Source organism: Arvicanthis niloticus, chromosome 3 (assembly GCF_011762505.2).
Source record: "Arvicanthis niloticus isolate mArvNil1 chromosome 3, mArvNil1.pat.X, whole genome shotgun sequence".
Classification (NCBI taxonomy): Eukaryota; Metazoa; Chordata; class Mammalia; order Rodentia; family Muridae; genus Arvicanthis; species Arvicanthis niloticus.
In genome coordinates, this window is record NC_047660.1 from 57392668 (window position 1) to 57404950 (window position 12283).

Sequence of the window (12283 nt, forward strand, 5' to 3'; positions counted from 1 at the left end):
GGGGGATGAGGATGAGGAGGGGAGGAGGAGGAGGAGAAGGAGAAGAAGAAGAAGAAGAAGAAGAAGAAGAAGAAGAAGAAGAAGAAGAAGAAGAAGAAGAGGAGGAGGAGGAGGAGGAGGAGGAGGAGGAGGAGGAGGAGGAGGAGGAGGAGGAGGAGGAGGAGGAGGAGGAGGAGGAAAGGAAAGAAGAGGAGGAAGGGAAGAAGAGGAAGAAAAGAGGAAAGGAAGAGGAGGAGGAGGAAATATGATAAGAAAAGAAAGGGGTGTCAATGAATTCAAGCACACATTCTTTGAATAGATGAATCTTTGTCAAGAGAGAAGAGAAAAAAGTGTGTACAGGATGTACAGAATAAAGAATTTTAAAAATGATGAAAGGGACAACGTAGAGCTAAAACAATGTTTTTGTGTGTTCAGGTTGCTGTAATACAATGACTTAGACTGGGTTATTTGTCAACAACAGATGTCTATGGCTCATGGGGAGCTAACTCTGGAAGCTGAACAGCCCAACATCAAGGCACAAGACATTCAGAGTCTCCGAGGGCTCACTATGCTGGATGGTTTATGTCAACTTGAAACAAGCTAAAGTCATCTGAGAGGAGGAAGTGTCAACTAAAATGTCTCCAAAAGATTTACCTATAAGCAAGCCTGCAGGACTTTCTTAATTAGCGATTGATGGGCGAGAGTCCAGCCCATTGTGATCTGAGCTGTGGTCCTGGGTTCAATAAGAAAGTGAGCTGAGTAAGTCATTGGGAACAAGCCAGTAAATAGAACCCCTCTATGGCCTCTCCATCAGCTCTTGCCTCCAGGTTCCTGCCTTACTTGAGTTCCTTTCCTGACTTCCTTCAATGATAAACTGTGGTGTAGAAGTGTTAGACAAACAAACTCTCTCCTCCCCACCTTGCTTCTGGTCATGATCTTCCATCACAGCAGCAGCAGCCTTAACTAAGACACTGGCTCTGTAGTTCATAAGACACTCCCTGCTTTTCAGACGTCATATAGCAGAAGAGATGAACAAGTTCCTTGGTCCCCTATATTAAACATTTCCCAAATCTCTATCTCTAATGCTAGTGTGTGGGCAAACACACACTCAGACAATAGTTGTAATGATTTATAACGTTGTATGAGAACCAAAGTGTTTCAAAAAAAAAAAAAAAAAAAAGCAGCAACCCTAAGTAAACACAGAACTGCTAAAGAAAGTGAGTCAGTTGTATAAGGAAGAAAAGACCGTCCATAAAGCAGCTCTGCAGCACCAGGACCACACATGCGTCAGAGAGATTTAGTAGGCCTTTAAGAAATATACAAGTGCTTTTGTATCTAAACTTTTGCAGAACCCAAAAGAGAGGGGAGTTCTACAATTCTTTTTAAGAGGAGAACAAAGTCTCAAAATCAAAAATTGAACAAAAGCACCATGAAAAACATAGTTTGGACACTCACCACTCTCAGGAGCATAAACATTACATGTAATGCAAGGCCAAGCAACAGCTGCAACGATGACTCAATAGAGTACAGCCCATTACTGTTGACATTGTGACAATGGATAAAAAAGAATACCACTAGATACAGATTATTAGGTGATTTTTTTAAGAGCCAGTATCTTTTTGCATACATTTATATAAAAATTGTGAAGCACATTATCTGACATGATAGGCTTTATAGAAATAAGTACATGAATCTGTGTGTGATTTAAAAAAAAAAGTCAATATAAGAAAAGAAAAGCCATACCAATTTCAAAAATGTGTGTCAGGAGAAAGGCAAGGGGATGAATTGGGGAGAACAAATTCGGACATACAGCTGCTGTGCACTGAGCTGAGTCATATCTGTATGAACCCACCACCCCATGGTGACTGTATTTTGACATATGACTTCTGAGGAAGAAACTAAAGATAACTGATAAATCATGAATGGAGCATTGGTCTACAGGTCTGTGTCCTGAAGGACCAGTGAATACCTCCATTTATCTTCCTTCCCTCTCTACACCTACTCCCCTCTCTCTCCCTCCCCCACCTCTCTTTCTCTCTCTGTGTGTCAATCACTGAAAAAGGCCAAGAGAAGGGCACAAAAAGAAAGTGTCCATCTGCAAGACAGATAGAGAGCCTTCACCAGGAACCAAAGCAGCAAGCATCTATTCTTGGACTTTCCAGATTCCCAGACTGTGAAAAAAAATAAATAAATAAACACTAGCCTCTGGCATTCTGTGATTGCACCTGCCTTTCCAATGGCAAAACATTACCATTTGCCAAATCCAAATAGTGATTCAGTAAAGGATCATCAATAGGCCCTTCACTGTACACATCCTCATTTAATCTGAATGATGTCTCTGGGGAAACACTGGAAATTTTAGCCACACTAAAACCCATGATACAGATACAGAACCCATTATTCCCAGCTGATCATAAAACTCTTGTAACATTTCACTAAATAAAAGCCTCTTTGCATTGATGCCCCTCCTCCCATGCTGGGCTCCTTCCATTAAATGGCTAATAGGTTTGAACTATCAACTGCTTCCTGTTCCATTCCCTCAACGTAAGAAAATGAGTGATATTAGCATAAAATACTCATTCCACCTCTTGATATGGGAGGAAAAAAAAAATCTTACAGCAACCCCCAAGAACTCAAGATCAATGCTATGCTTGCTCACCTCTTGCTGTGCCAGGCACTCGATGCTAAATGAATATCAGCACAGTAGCAGGATGGCTAGAGCTTGCTAAGGAGTTAAATACTTAACACATAGTAAATAATGGGTGGTTTTAGTGTTGCTATTTATCATAGATCATGGTTCACAGGTTGTGTAAGTGTTGTATGGATCCAGAAGGACATTATAGATCAGAAGTCTTTACCATGGCCCAAGCCACAATGCCATGGTTTCCCAGGTTTGGAGTACACTGAAATCACTAGAAAATTCCAGCTGCTGAGCCTCTCCTATGAGGTTCCATATAACTCAAATGAGAGGCTCAAATAACTGAATTTTCAGAAAGTTTCAGGTTGTTGCTGCTGTGGCTTACAGACTATATGCTAAGAACCATTATCAGAGTCACTCAGAGAAAGTAAGGTACTATTGCCCCAACCATCCTGAATGAGGTTACCCAGACACAGAAAGACAAGTATTGCATGTCTTCTCTCATGTGTGAATGAATGTTAGCTTTGAATCTTCAGATGGGTTTGTTACATTTGGAAAGCCCAAAGATACCATTGGCATTTGCATGTGGCCCAAACTCATCTCCTTGATGCCTCTTTCCCACACTGAACTTGTGTTTGGATAATACTGTCACCTCTACTTTCAAAACCCATCTCAAACCCATGTGCAGCCTAGCAGAAGCCATCACCACTCGTCATTAGACTAGTGAGTTGGTGTCATTTTCCTTGTGTTCTGCTGGAGTCATACACAGGGGGTAACCATGGTGATCCTTTAAACATCGCTCCACTGCTCAAGTCCTCTGGTAGATTTTCTGGTCACTTGGAACAAGATCCCTCTATTATAGCTGACAAGAGTCTGTTAGATCTGACACCTAGTTTTCACCCAGCCCTGAATTCTAACCATGTTTCTAGTTCTCTATAGAGTGATCACCTAAGGACAGCAATCACAGTGTTTACATCTCTACAGTTATATCAAACTTTTTTCTATTTCCTTAAAATACTCTCTCACACAACCCCACTCCAGGCCGGCAACTCTGCTTTCTGTGAACTGAGAAGAAAACACCGATTTGTCTCTGTAATTATCTATGACTCTTATTCATGCCCTTCATTTCTCCCTCCTCAGAAATGTACTGGCTATGCTTTCATTAAATGTCGTATTCTTGTCTACTGAGCCTACGCTAGTTAGTTCTTATCAACTTGACACAAACCTAATATTATCTAGGAAGAAGAAACATCAAGTGAAGAATTGCCCAGATCAGATTAACCTATGGCCAATTCTGTGACGCATCTCCTAATTGCTAGTGAATGAATAAGAGCCCAGTCTACTATAGTCTAGGCTATTCCTGTGAGTGGCTCCTATCCATCGAGGCCTGAGCCATCTCTAGGAAGATGAGTGAACCTGTATGTATAAGAAAAGTAGCTGAGCAAAGCCAGAGTGAGAAAACCAGTAAGTAAAATTTCCCTACAGTCTTTGCTTCAGTTCCTGCCTCCAGGTTTTTCTGCCTTGGGTTCTTGCCCTGACTTTCTTTGATGATGGACTATAAGCTGTAAGTTGAAGTAAGCCCTTTCTTCCTCAAGTTGTATTTGGTCAGTGCTTTGTCACAGTGACAAAGACACAAACTAGAACAAGACACCTTTCCTGTCAGCTCCATTAAATATCTTCTGGGTAATCTATTTCTTCTTCTTCCTAGGTTATTCTTAACATCATGAAAACATACTGTAATTTCTCCCCTCTTTAAAATGGGCTGGACATGGCCCATTGGTAAGATGCTGCCTGCGCAAGCATGAGGACTTGAGTTCAGATCCCCAGCACCACATGAAAAGCTGGACACAATGACACACAACTGTAAGTCCAACACTAGGCAGTCCAAGACTAGCGGATCACTGGCTGCTGCTGGCCAGGCAGCTGACCAGAATTAATGAGCTCCAGGATCAATGAGAGAAAGACCCTACCTCAAAAAACAGAGTGGAAAGTTCCTGAGGAGCAAAACATCACAACACAGACCTCTGGCTTCACATGCAACACACACACACACACACACACACACACACACACACTCGTGCATATCTCCCAAGACATATATACACATAGAAAGACAGACAGACAGACAGACAGACAGACAGACAGACAGACTAGCCCTCTTACTATGTGTGCAATATCTACCACCCACTTGGACAAACGTCCTCTACCGATGCTGTCTCTTCTTCCAGTTACTCCAGATCCCACCACGTTCTCAGTGTAGATCTTAAGCCAACAAGAATCAGCTTTAGAATACGTCTCATATGACCAAGTGCTGTCTTTTGACATAGGCCACTGCCTTCTCCAGAACAACTTCAGTTGGCCTCAAGATGCCAAAAAGATTCAGGTTTGGCTTCTGCTTAGCACTGCCTTTCCGTCCCCTCCTTCTCCAGCTCCAAGAGCCAGCTGACCTCATGTCCTGTCACAGTTCTCTTATTCTCTCACATCAGCCCCCAGCTTGCCCTCTTTGTTGTTCTTCAAACGCATCTGCTTCACAGGCCTCCCCAGAGCTCTCACCACCCCTTCGTCTCCTTTACAATTTTGATAAAATGTCACATCACCCTGACCATCCTATGTGAGGTGCCCAAACTCACCTCCTTTCAACTTCCATTTCCACGGAATTTACCATTTGCTAAAATATGACAAAGTTCACTTATTTAGATTTTTTTGAAAATTCACTTCTGCTTTCAAATTTATCCATGAGAGTACATGTTTGATTAACTTCTAACCCTTCCAGAAGGTAGCCATTTGGATGCTTGTTGAGATACAGAGACTCCTAGTTCCTGACTAAATAATGATGGAATTTTTTTGTTTAAATTCTATTTTCTCATCTGTTGAGTCACTACTGATCCAAAACTCACATCTCCTTCCAAATCAAATAATTCACTGTACTTGAATCCACAGGCAAGTTGGGAAAGTAGGTGGGTGCGGGCATCAGCTTACACTAGCAAAAACTGTATATTGCTCTAGTAGGTGTTCACAAGACAGGATCAGACACAAGCACTTGTGTGGCTGTTCACAAACATCTCGTGGTTGAAAGAAGAGGTGCTGGAGGACACTGTCACGCATTTGCTAGGAAAGCATTCTCAGGTTTCCTCTCTAATCATGGAAAAGATGACACATTAGGGGAAACATCACTCCTACCCTCTAAAAACAGCTGAGCAGCCAGATGCATAAAACCTACATTCAGGAGAAATGACATCATTGAGTAAGATCCCCCAAGCACTTCAGTAATGAAGCTAAAAGGGATTCATGACCTACAAGCCCCAACAAGTTCCCTCGGTCCATCATGTACCTAAAAAATGTTTCCAGGGCTCCTGAAGAATGGCCTCACATCCAGCCATCAGAACTTTTGGGATACCTCCAACAAAACACAAGGTTTCCTTGTTGGGGTTGTTTACAGATGCACTTGCTGTGGAGATAACTTTGTGAGATGAGTGGAAAGTTTTGATTCACAGATGGAAAGAGAGAGGGAAGAGAAAACATTCTAGAAAAGAAAGTGACGAGAAGTAGCAGGAAAGGGGGAGGCAGAGGAAGAAGGACAGGCTGACAACCCAGGAAGTGTCCCCATCACCTTCCAGCTAGCACCACCCTTGGAAGAAATGATTCTCCAATTTCCTTCCACACCAATTGAGTCTGTTGAGTCTGTCAGGGAAAAACAGGGTGGTTGAGTACTTGGGATTATTTCAGCGAACACAAACAAATACAGCAAACCTGTTTGAAGATAAGCTGTCACCATAGAGCCTTTGGCGATGGCCTCCTCACGGGCTTGTCTTCCCATTCTTACATTCTATTAAGCTACCTTCTAGAGTGAGCTTTCTAAAACACAGGTCATATTGAATTCTAAAAGTGTCTCATCACTTAGCATCTTAGCATAATCCCCCCAAGTCCCAACTGTGGTCTCTGAGGTAGATCTAGGCCTTAGTTTTCTGGTAACAATTCTGATTTATGACTATTAAGGGGCTTCCCCAGATCCCCCTATGGATCTTCCCCCACAGCATCAGTTCTCTGGTCAAACACTATCCCCACAGAGAGGCCACCTCCCTCACAAAATGACTGTTTCCGTACCTCATCATTTTCCCCAGCAACTTACTGTTCTCATCTTTTTTTTAATTAAAATATTTTCATACAATGTATTTTGATCATATTTTCTCCTATTCCAACTCCTCCTAGGTTTACCTATCTCATTACCCACCCAACTTCATGGTCTTTCTCTCTCGTTCTCAAAAACAAAAACACAAACAAAAACCAGAAAACAATAATAAAGCAAAAAGCAAACTGAAAAAAGAGATCAATAATACAAATAATACTTTTTAAAAAGCAGACACAAAAATATGGATTCTGTTTTGGGTCAGCCAACTATTTCTGGGCATAGGGACTGCCCTCACATGTAGCTGAGAAACCTAGTGACACTCTATTGAAGAAAACTGATTTTTCCCTTTCCTAATAGGCTTCAGTTGAAAATAGTTTCTTGTTTCCAGAGGGAAGTTTGTCTACTTCCCCTTCTTAGCGATGAACCCTCATCTGGCTTGGCCCTGCAGGCCTGTGTATGCTCTCTCATCCCTGTAAGCACCTGTTGTGATGGGAAGACACAGCTTCCATGGTCTCCTTCATCTCCCCTGGCTCTTACCATCTTCCTGCCTTCTCTTCCTCACAATTAGTGGGCCTTGAAGGGAGAGCTTTGAGAAGACATCTTATTAAGAACTGAATGCTCCAAAGTCTCTCACTCTCTGAACATTGACCACTTGTGAATCTCTGTTAGTTCCCATCTACTGCAAGAAGAAACTTCTCTATGAAGCCTGAGTAAGGCACTGATTTATGGGTATAGAGGTACGTCATTAGGAATCATTTTATTGCTATGTTCCTTTACCTAAATAATAGTATTAGGTTGTCCCCTAGCCCATGATCCATCCCATCTCAGCTGTTTGACCCCTTTAGCTGTACCAGGTGTTGACTCCATCTCACAGGATGGGCTTAAATCCAATCAGTCTCTCTGACTAAGCTAATGCTCTGTGGAAATCATCCTTTGTCATCTTCCTTTGCATATGTTCCACAATGCAAACCATGCGTGGCAGCTGGCAGTGGCCCCATCAATATCTGATGGGAGGGACTGAGTTTGGCCCTGAATAGAAGGATTCATGCCAAACTTGCACTGCTGGTCAGCTGAGTGAGTGATTTATAGAACTAATGAGGAAAGCAGTATTTTCATGCTGTCAAACAAAACATATTTTACTTCTGGTGCTCTGCTGGCATCTAGGTGCTATGGGCATTCACATGAACTGCACCTCTAAGACAAACCCTGCGCATAAGTTCCTGGCAGTAGGGGTTCTCTGCATACTGCTGCCCACAGCTGCATAGTACAGGCCCAGGGGGCTTCGCTTACCTGTTATAGAGAACAAGGATCCTGTGCTTTTTTTTTTTTTAATATAATAACGTCTTGAAAGGCACATGACATAAAAACAGAGGTCCTCAAATCCCAATGCAACCCACTTGGTCAAACCAAGCCACATACTGCCATTGTATTACACGATTGAATGTCTAAGGCTCTAAGAGATATCCAAGTTCATGTTCACGTTCAAGCATGTTCCGTGCAGAGTCACTGCCCTCCCTTGGGGTAGGGGGAGGATAGAGAGAGGGTTGTATTGTTGGGGAGAAGCTCCTGATTGAGACCCAGGCACAACATCTGTCTCCTAGAGCCTAGAAGGGAAGACCTCAGCAAAGAATAGCCAGACCCTTACCAAAAAAAAAAGAAAAGAAAGAAAAGAAAAAGGAAAAAAGAAAAAAGAAAAAAAAAAGAAAAATTGTAGGCTTAAAAAAAACTTCTTTAGGCATCGGTACAGAGTCATGACGACAAAGGTAGAATGTCTAAAATCCCCCTTCTCAGAACCTAAACTGCACTGGCCACAGTCAAGTTCCTGAGTCTTGAATAAATCACAAAACAAGAGAAAAAGAAAAAGAGTCAGAGAAACAGGACAGCTGGAGAGAGCACACTAAGGGATAGACTCTAGGTGGGGTCAGAGAAGCTCAACCCAAACCACTCAAGCCCCTTCTGAGGACCTGCAAGACTAAGGAACCTAAACTCTCTTGTAACAGAAGCAGAGCTTGGTCCCCTGCTGAGTGACTGTTGAGAAGTGACTGGGTCATATGCAACTACCCTCATCACACACTGGCACATACACTTAACAGGTTGTAATTAGGTGAGTGTATGCCTTTCCTTGAATAAAGGCCCACCTTTCAGGGTCTAGAGTTTTCTAAGAACCATCAAAGGAATGATGAAAACTGCCTGAAAACATCCATCATTCCATTCCCCAGAGTCATATCCAAACTGTATCAGCTTTGCTCCACAGTTTCTCTGCAAGTTGCTTGAGTCGTGCATAAAGCCATCCTCACCTCACTGTGTCTCAGAAAGTCATTCATTGGAGGGTCACAGGTGTAAAATGACTCTCAATTTTGCCAGAGAAATATGCATTTCATATTTTAAATAAGTCGTGTTGATCAAGGCTCAACCAGATGTGGCGTGAGAAGCAGGCTTTCTTGATCTTTGCTCTTATTCTTGGGCCCTGTTCACAGGGACAGTGCATGCGGGTGCCAGTGGAATTTATGAGTGACACCAGCTGCTCTATTATCTGAAACGTCAAAGGCCCTGTTCAAGAGGGTGATGTGCTCACCCTGTTAGAGTCAGAAAGAGAAGCTCGGAGGTTGGGCTGACCTTGCTGCTGGGTCCTGGCAATCTACTACTTAGCCCATGGAATGACCTGCAACTGTTGAATAAAGTACCTATATTTTTTTAAAAAAAAAATCAACCATGCTGGGGCCTGAAAGAGAACAGGGATCCTCAGGAAATAGCTGATCTGCCCTTGCTGGGGCAAGTTTCTCATCTACAGTGGAAATTGTATTTACTGTTCACTCAGAATTCTCGCCTTCTCTTTGAACAATCTCCCTGAGATCAAAAGTAACTCGGCGCAAAGCCTATGCTGTGACCGGATAAGGAAGGTAAGAAGACTGAGAGTAAGAGCCAATGCCGAGGTGACAAGCTCCAAGGCAGCTCTGCTGGGTTCACTGCGAGGGCATAGTCATAGATTCCACCAAGCATCCCTTCAAATTGTGCCTTTGCTCACCTTTACCTGCGGAACCCACTGCCTGCCCACTTGCTACCCTCTTAAATAAGAGCAAAGTCAGGTGCCATACCAATTAATTTAGAAAGAAAGAAAAAAAGAAGGAAAGAAAAAAAGAAAGAGAGAGATGAGAGAAAGAAAGAAAGAAAGAGAGATGAGAGAAAGAAAGAAAGAAAGAAAGAAAGAAAGAAAGAAAGAAAGAAAGAGAGAGAGAGGGAGAGAGGGAGAGAGGGAAAGAGAGAAATAGAGAGAAAGAAAGGAAGGAAGAGAGAAAGAAAGAAAGAAAGAAAGAAAGAAAGAAAGAAAGAAAGGAAGGAAGAAAGGAAGGAAGAGGGGGAGGGAGGGAGGGAGAGAGAGAGAGAGAGAGAGAGAGAGAGAGAGAGAGAGAGAGAGAAAGCTATAATCACAGAGAACTTCGGAATCTCCACTGTGTTCCCACACCCAAACCGAGAGTATACGTGAGGAGTTGGGGAAGTTGATATCCAGGCTGCGTTTCTGCCTCTGCTGGTTGGTGGCTATTGAAGACAGATGTTACAGTATTGACCAGGTCTCAGTAGCATATCTTATAGGTCCTAAGCAACACCTAGAAGTGCATTCGTCACTCCAGACACTTGGTCCATTACTGGTGCGTTGCTGAGCATGACTCAGCTCCTGGTACGGGAGATGGAATCGCGGGAAGGAAGTCAGGGTCAGTTATACATGGATGAAAATAATAATAATCTCAAAAACACCTGCACTTGTAAAGAGTCAGCCAACACTTAGAAACATCTGCCCAAATGTTCTCTAATTTGTCATGTAAAGTGTGTTACGCTGCAATTATTTTGAAACACACGGTATCTTCATGTTTGTGATCAAAATTTAAGTAATTATTCTCTAATTAGCGAGACCCGTCCCCCAGTCAAAAGTGAGTCAACTTTTTCTTGGTATTTCTGTGAGCCAGAATAAACACATGAAAATGTTACCATGGAGACCAAAGTCACCAGAAGGACCCAGCCTCTCATTAAAAAAATTGACACACCATCGGGGGAAAATAGATGGATTTTGTAGTTATTTTAAGGAAAATCATGTCCCAAATGTTGAGGTTAAGGCAGCTACCTCTTTTCCCCCAGAGAAAAGGTCTCCAGTGAAAATGGCTTGAATAAACGCCACAGTTATTTATAACAACCGTCTGGTTAGGGGACTTATTTGCTATTTGTCAAGCAAATGTCCCCAAGGATTAAAGGAGCCCAAAGAAAATATTTTAAAAATAATAAATGAATGTTTTCTGGGGTGGGAGGCAGCTATATTTGTATTCAGCACCATGACTGCTGGATTGAGTCCTCAGAGCCAAGGTCATTGTGACGGGATAATTCTGCTGTGAGATCGGAAGACCACACATGTCCTAGCTGGCCTGCCCAGAACAGAGCCAAGTTTTCTTAAGTTGATACCCATAATAGTTAACTTAAAAATTAAAAAATAAAAATAATAAAAATAGATACCAAGAAGCCCTGAGGCTTGAGTCTACAGGCACTGGCTTCCCTCTTTGTCATTCCTTTGGTTTTAGGAAGAAGGTGTAAAAGGAAGAGATGTAACATCTCAAATGTAACCCTGAGAAATGCTATCCTCATTTTTAAATATGTGAGCAAATGAAAACATCCTGCTTGGGGTTTGTCTGTTTTTATTTGTTTGTTTGTTTGTTTGTTTGTTTTCCTTAAGGGTACCCAGGAGAAGGTTGTTAGCATCATCATTGCTAACCAGCTGCCTTCCTTGAGCCTCCCAGGGTTGCTATGGGAGAAACCTGAATGTACAGTGGTACCCAGGGCTGGGTTGAGGGAAAAAGATATTTTCAGCCACCCAGAGAGGCCATTTCTACTTAGACTTAGAAGTCTGCTGCCAGGTATCCCAATACATGTCTTTATTTTAAATGTTTCTATTCTTATTCAGGCATAGGTATTTGGGGGGAACATTAATTTTAGTTTAAAATATTTTATTTTAAATATTTACTTACTTTAAAATTCTGTACTAAAGCACTGTTTTTCTTCGTTATTGAATTTTTAGGCCCCTGAAACTTGTGAGAAGCAAGTGCATCCTTGGAGTCTCCCCATCTTCTCTAGGGGTCTGTCAGGGCCATTGAAATCAAGACAAGATATTGCTCAAGAAGAGCCAATGTTGGGACAGCCGAGGATCCAGGAGCCCCATCCGGGTAGCAGCTTCTGCTCACAACACTTCTGCTCAACAAATCAATCTAAACCTAATCCACAAACTCAAACCTAAACTTCAAACTGACAGGCAAGCTTGGCCTACTGGCTTTGGCAGCCCTGTTTCCAGACCCTGTATACCCCTTTCCCATGGCTCTCTTTGCTCTGAGTTAACTGAGGGTGACAATGTCACTTTTCTCCTGGGCTTCCTGGGGATTCAGTGGAATGATTACATCAGGAAAGAGAAACACGAAACATTCGATCATGGTTACTCATTACTATTCCCCAAATCTTGGCTCCTGCCTTCATTTGCCTCTGGGAACCTTGGTTTCTTCTTG